The sequence below is a fragment of the Sus scrofa genome, chromosome 14 (genome assembly GCF_054392235.1).
Source record: "Sus scrofa isolate SSC_HxYL_T2T_F1_AM1 chromosome 14, Sscrofa_HxYL_maternal_Yorkshire_Landrace_v2.0, whole genome shotgun sequence".
NCBI classification, from domain to species: Eukaryota; Metazoa; Chordata; class Mammalia; order Artiodactyla; family Suidae; genus Sus; species Sus scrofa.
Window position 1 is genome coordinate 24,317,157 of NC_139396.1, and position 6,119 is coordinate 24,323,275.

Sequence of the window (6,119 nt, forward strand, 5' to 3'; positions counted from 1 at the left end):
AGAAATTTATCTTGAAGATATTAGTATGATGCCACTTATCACAGTTTTGTTTGAAATAGAAAATTTGTGAAAATATATATGTCCATTAATTAGGATTATTTTGTAACCATAAAAAATTGAAGATGGAAAAACACTTGTCAAAATTTGATATCCATTCGTGAAAAAAAATATTCTCAGACAATTAGGAATAGACGAGCACATCCTCAGTTTGGTGAAGGACATTGGCTTAATCAGAGTTCTCCAAAAGAAAAAGAACCAGTAAGATATAGACAAATAGATTAGGTATTGATATAGATAGCTATAAGAAGAGATTTATAAATAGGAATTGGCTCCACCAGTTATGGAGGCTGAGAAAATTCCTCCACCTGCTTGTCTGTGAGCTGATGAACCCAGAAAACAGATGGTGCAATAAATCTGCCCATTGCTATCTTTGCTTTCCTTGGTTAGGTAGAATAACTTGTTGAAGAAAAAAATTTATTCTAACACTTGTTAAATGATAAGAAAAACTTTTATCCTGCTGTATAGCACAGGGAACTATATCTAGTCACTTGTGATGGAACATGATGGAGGATAATGTGAGAAACAATTTGTGTATATATATATATACACACACATATATATGACTGGGTCACTTTGGTGTACAGCAGAAATTGACAGAATATTGTAAATCAACTATAATAGAAAAATAAAAATCTTTTTAAAAAAGGACAAAGCAGTAGAAACAGAAAAAAAAAAGAAAAATTTTTTCAAGACGATCTCGAGAGTTGTCAAGACTGTCACAATAGAGGAGAGGTAGCAGGTTCAACTTCAAATACACAAGGACATCTGAGGGTTTATAGCCAAGAAGCAGTATGAGTAAAGAAACTTACTAAGAGGATATAAGGCACCAAGAGTAGGGGGATTTTTTGCTAACTTGAGCTCATAGGATTCTTGTGGAAGGCAAGCCAGGATAATTCCATGTCAAGAATTCCATGAGGAATTTGTTTGAATATCAAGGGGGGGGGGAATTTGTTTAATATCAAGCTATTGGGGTAGGGAGGGATTTTCTCTAAGCTGACTTAGCAGGTTTCTTGTTATATAAACCCAGAAGAGAATGGAAACAAAATTCAAGTCTAGGGAAGAAGAGGGCTCAGAGGAACCTGACTCAAGTTTGAAGAGAATTTGTCAATATCATTGTAATGTTTAGTAATAACCAAGAATATATTCAACGATAAGGTGTTACAGAAATATATGTATAAATTCAGAAAAATTTGATAGAGTTTTTCCACAATGCAAAATAATTGACTTCACCAAAAATTTCAACTTTTCAGTAAATTTTGTCAGCTATGCTATTGGAATAAAAGTGCTTATATGACTATAATAAAAAAACAGAACCTTTGGAGATAAACTCACCATAAATTAACCCCAAAAAAGTGCTTGTATTACCTATAAACCCTGCCTTTTTAGTATGCACAGAACTATAGAATTATATAAAGTAATATATACTATATATATAATAGTGTAAACATATCACATCCCACATCAATTTATTCTTTCCTGTATGCTAGCACTGTGCTAAGTCTTTAACGCACATTGACTGATTCAATTTTTGCAAGATATATATGAATTAAGTACCTTGTCGTCTGTATTTAATGAACAAGGAAATCGAGACACACAGAAATCAAATAATGAGGCTGAGGTGACATTAACCCAGCTTTGAGACTCTGTATGGCTGCAGTGAACATGAGCAGTTGGACAAAATATCAACAAGCCAACACAAATATAAAGAGCACAGTGTTGCATGGCTGAGTATTATCTGGAATTGCTAAGGAATTTATTTATTTATTTATTTATTTATTTATGTCTTTTTAGGGCCACATCCATGGCATATGGAGGTTCCCAAGATAGGGGTTGAATCGGAGCTGTAGCCGCTGGCCTGCACCACAGCCACAGCAATGCCAGATGTGAGCCGCTTGTGATCTACACCACAGCTCATGGCAACACTGACTCCTTAACCCACCAAGTGAGGTCAGGGATCGAACCCATGTCCTCACAGATGCTAGTCAGATTCGTTAACCTCTGAGCCACGATGGGAACTCCTGGGATGGCTAAGGAATTTAAGGAGATACAGTTGCCTCGTGTAATTGCCACAAGGATTTGAGGTGATGCAGTTAAATTATGCAGCAAAGAGCCTAGCTCATTTGCTGAAGAAGAAAACACTGGAGGAAATTCAGTTTCATGCAAGATAAGTGGACTTAGTTTCAACAAGATGACCATGAAATTTTGGGGGATATTCACGTGGGAAAGAGGTAGTGGCCAGAGACATGGGTTTTGGAACGGAGTCCATAGACATGAGAGCTAATAAGTAAGATACCAAGGAAGAAATAAAAGTGAGAGAGAAATATGGAGCAAAAATGGAATCTTTGTGGTGTTCCTGTCGTGGCTCAGTGTTTAACGAATCCGACTAGGAACGATGAGGTTGCAGGTTTGATCCCTGGCCTTGCTCAGTGGGTTAAGGATATGGCATTGCCGTGAGCTGTGGTGTAGGTCGCAGACGCGGCTTGGATCTGGTGTTGCTGTGGCTCTGGCGTAGGCTGGCAGCTACAGCTCTGATTAGACCCCTAGCCTGGGAACTAGAAAAGACAAAAAAAAAAAAGGAACCTTTGTGGCTAACTCAGTTTAGGAAAGAGGAGGTGGAGAAGAATCCACTGAAAAAGGCTCAAAGAGGCTGTAAGATAAGTAGAAGTTACGGTCGGATACATAGTGTTCCACAAGTAAAGAAAGCCATTTAACAATGTCAAAAGAAGCTTCTAGATCTGCCAATAGGAAATCTACAGATGACTGCTTAGTATATAAATTCCACGGAGTGACAAGAACAAAAACCAGCTTGTGAAGGGCTAAGAACAAATGGGATTTTTCACAAATGGGGTCAGTGGCCTTTTGAGAAGTTTGCTGGGAACTCAAGGAGGGAGAGAAACCAAGGGGGTAGAACAAAAGAGGTAATGTTTTGGCTCTATTTTTAAGAAAATATATTTGGGTATGTTTTTAGGCTTATACATTAGTACAGGAAAAGGGTTTGATTTCAGAGAAAGTATGGAAATAATTGATGGAAATTTGGCAGTAGGGAAGTTGGATGGCATGCAGGTTTATAATTATGTGTGCCTATGTGTGTGTGTGTATATATACACACACACATATATTTAAGTTTATATATATACATATATACATTTAAGTTTCTGGATGGACATCTTGACATACCTATTGGTTCCCAACAAATAATCTTTAAAAGAACATCATTGTAACTCTTATTCTTGTCATACCCACAAACGCACATGGAAACATCTGCATCAAATTTCATCTGAGGCCAAGAATATACAGAGTTACTCACATTTATTTGGACAGATCTGGTTCTTATTAGTCAGTTATTTCATCTTTATTGGATGTCTTTAGAACATGTAACATTGTCACTGGCTTTGACTGGCCTTTATTATGCCTTCAAGAGACGAGGTATATGTCAATAAAAACGGCAGTGTGTTTCCCTTTATGTATGGGTGTGTATACCCATTTGTAGCTAAGTGCTGAATACCAGTTCCATTAAGAATAAAAGAAGGGAATGAATAAATCATATTATATAATATTTATTATTACACTTCTCTTGTGAAAGAAAATCATTTGTTATTTTACCTAAGCCTTTGGCTTCGATTCAAGAGGTTAGTTTATTAAGCATAGGCTGAGTCTTTCCTCTTCTGGGAAATCCAAATGGGATGCTATATAGACAAACTTACAGGCATTAAAAAAAACTCTGATACAGAATAAATTAGCAAATGTTACCCATGGTGAGAGGAGTTAAAGAAATGGAGTCAAGGGAGTTCCCTGTGGCAGAGTGGGTTAAGCATCTGGCATTGCCGCTTCAGTGGCTCAGGTCACTGCTATGGTATGGGTTTGATCCCTGGCCCAGGAACATCAAAAAAAAAAAAAAAAAAGAAAGAAAGAAAGAAAGAAAGAAAAAGAAGAAAAGAACTGGATTCTATAGAATAAGAATGTTACTCTAATATATCTTTTCAATGCTGTTTCATTTGTTGAAGTATTTTACTTTAGTGCCTGGTCATAAAGTACATAAGAATATAAAAGGAAACTGCATAGAGATAGCCAGTCATATTCTTATAATCTCACTATACCTTCATCGAAGCACACCATTCTGGATTAAACAAGTGATCGTCCTTTATAGCAGAAAGTTGAGCAGAAAGTTGAGCAGGTCCTATATAATGAGGGTGTCAACTCTTCTTTTTTATCAAGCATGAGGCACAGTCTTCCACAACAGCATGTATCCATGTACTATGTCATATGATGATCATGATGATGGTTAGGGCACTGGAAACCCATTCCTTCAGGATGCCTGTCCTAAATGACACCCAATAAGGACAGTTCACTTAGAAAATTCATTGCTGTGTCTCACACATACACTTGCTGTTGAATTGGACTTTGCACCTTGCAGTGTGTACGGATATGCATACCTGCTCCCAAGAGACCAGGAGAGGACCAAAAGTCCACGATGCTCAGGAGAATGGCTGGATCTGCTCAGGTTACTGCTGCTCTTGAAAACTGGAGGAAGGATTGTCCCTGACTCTCACGAGATGGGAAGAGAGAGGCCAAGGGCTGGTAGGAAAGGTCAAGCCTTAAGAACAGAAAAATGGAAGAGGAATGTGGGACTATTATCAATTGTCCCTAAGAGACCAAGACCAGCATTAGAAATCAGATTCCTGGCAGTGTACCTGCCGGTCCTACGGATCTGCCTCTTGCTTCGACAGTGTTTGGACAGAACAGACGCAGGGACGCCCCTTGCCTCCTACTGCCCTCCAACCTTTTTTCCAGCCACAACCTTCAGAATCAGCCACTCAGCTATCCTCGGTCTCCCAGACCAGCCAACACCACGTTTTGAACTTAACTCCTTATTCCTGATCAACCATGAGCTCCCAAGTTCGTCAGAATTATTCCACCCAGGTGGAGGCCTTCGTCAACCACCCGGTCAACATGCATCCACGGGCCTCCTACACTTGCCTGTCTCTGGGCTTCTGTTCCAACCATGATGATGCGGCTCTGGAGGGCATGAGCCACTTCTTCCATGAACTGGCCAAGGAGAAGTGTGAGGGCGAGGAGTGTCTCTTGAAAATGCAAAACCAGAGCAGTGGCTTCCAGGATGTGCAGAAGCCATCTCAAGATGAGTGGGGTATGGGAATCTGGGTTTCATAGATGCAAACTATTGACTGTGGAATGGATAAGCAATGAGATCGTGCTGTATAGCACTGGGAACTATATCTAGTTATTTATGATGGAGCATGATGGAGGATCATGTGAGAAAAAGAATGTATGTATGTATATGTGACTGGGTCACTTTGCTGTACAGTAGAAAATTGACAGCACACTATAAACCAACTATAGTGGAAAAATGAAAATCATTTAAAATGGAAAAAATAAAAAAAAAGATGAGTGGGGTAAAACCCAGGATGCTACGGAAGCTGCCATTCTCTTGGAGGAGAACCTGAACCAGGCCCTTCCGGATCTGCATGCCCTGGGTTCTGCCTGAACACACCCCCACCTCGGTGACTTCCTGCAGAGCCACCTCCTGGATGAGGAGGGGAAGCTCATCAAGAAAATGGGTGACCACCTGACCAGCCTCTGCAGTCTGTCTGGTCCCCAGGCTGGGCTGGGCAATTGCCTCTTCAAAAGGCTCACCCTCAAGCACAACTAGGAGCCTCTGGAGCCCAGTGGCCTTTGAGGGGCCCCTCTGGTGCCTGGGCTTCTGCTAGAAACCCCTCTCTGCAGCCACAAGTCACCATTTTAACCCCCCTGGAGCCCTCCCCCAAGTCTTGGACCAAATGGAAACAAAAAAGCTTTTTGCAGCCAAAAAAAAAAAAAAAGAAGAAAAAAAAAAGAAACAAAGAAAGCAAAAGAAGTCAGATTCCTGGCAGATAACAACAATGTGTTGTACTTTACATGGTTTATCCAAGAGAAGCCCAGTTACAATGACCTTTGAAGAAAGTCTTCAGGAAAGAAAGAAATCATGCCACAAAGTACAGAAGAGCAAGAGAAGACCAAGGGGCATATCCTAAAGCTGACTTTCTTTGACTATGATACTTTGA

At 39.9% G+C, this 6,119-nt stretch overlaps 1 pseudogene; it reads left to right on the forward strand.

Moving 5' to 3' along the window:
* Positions 1 to 4,944: 4,944 nt before the first annotated feature.
* Positions 4,945 to 5,728, forward strand: LOC110256687 (ferritin light chain-like; annotated as a pseudogene).
* Positions 5,729 to 6,119: the final 391 nt, after the last annotated feature.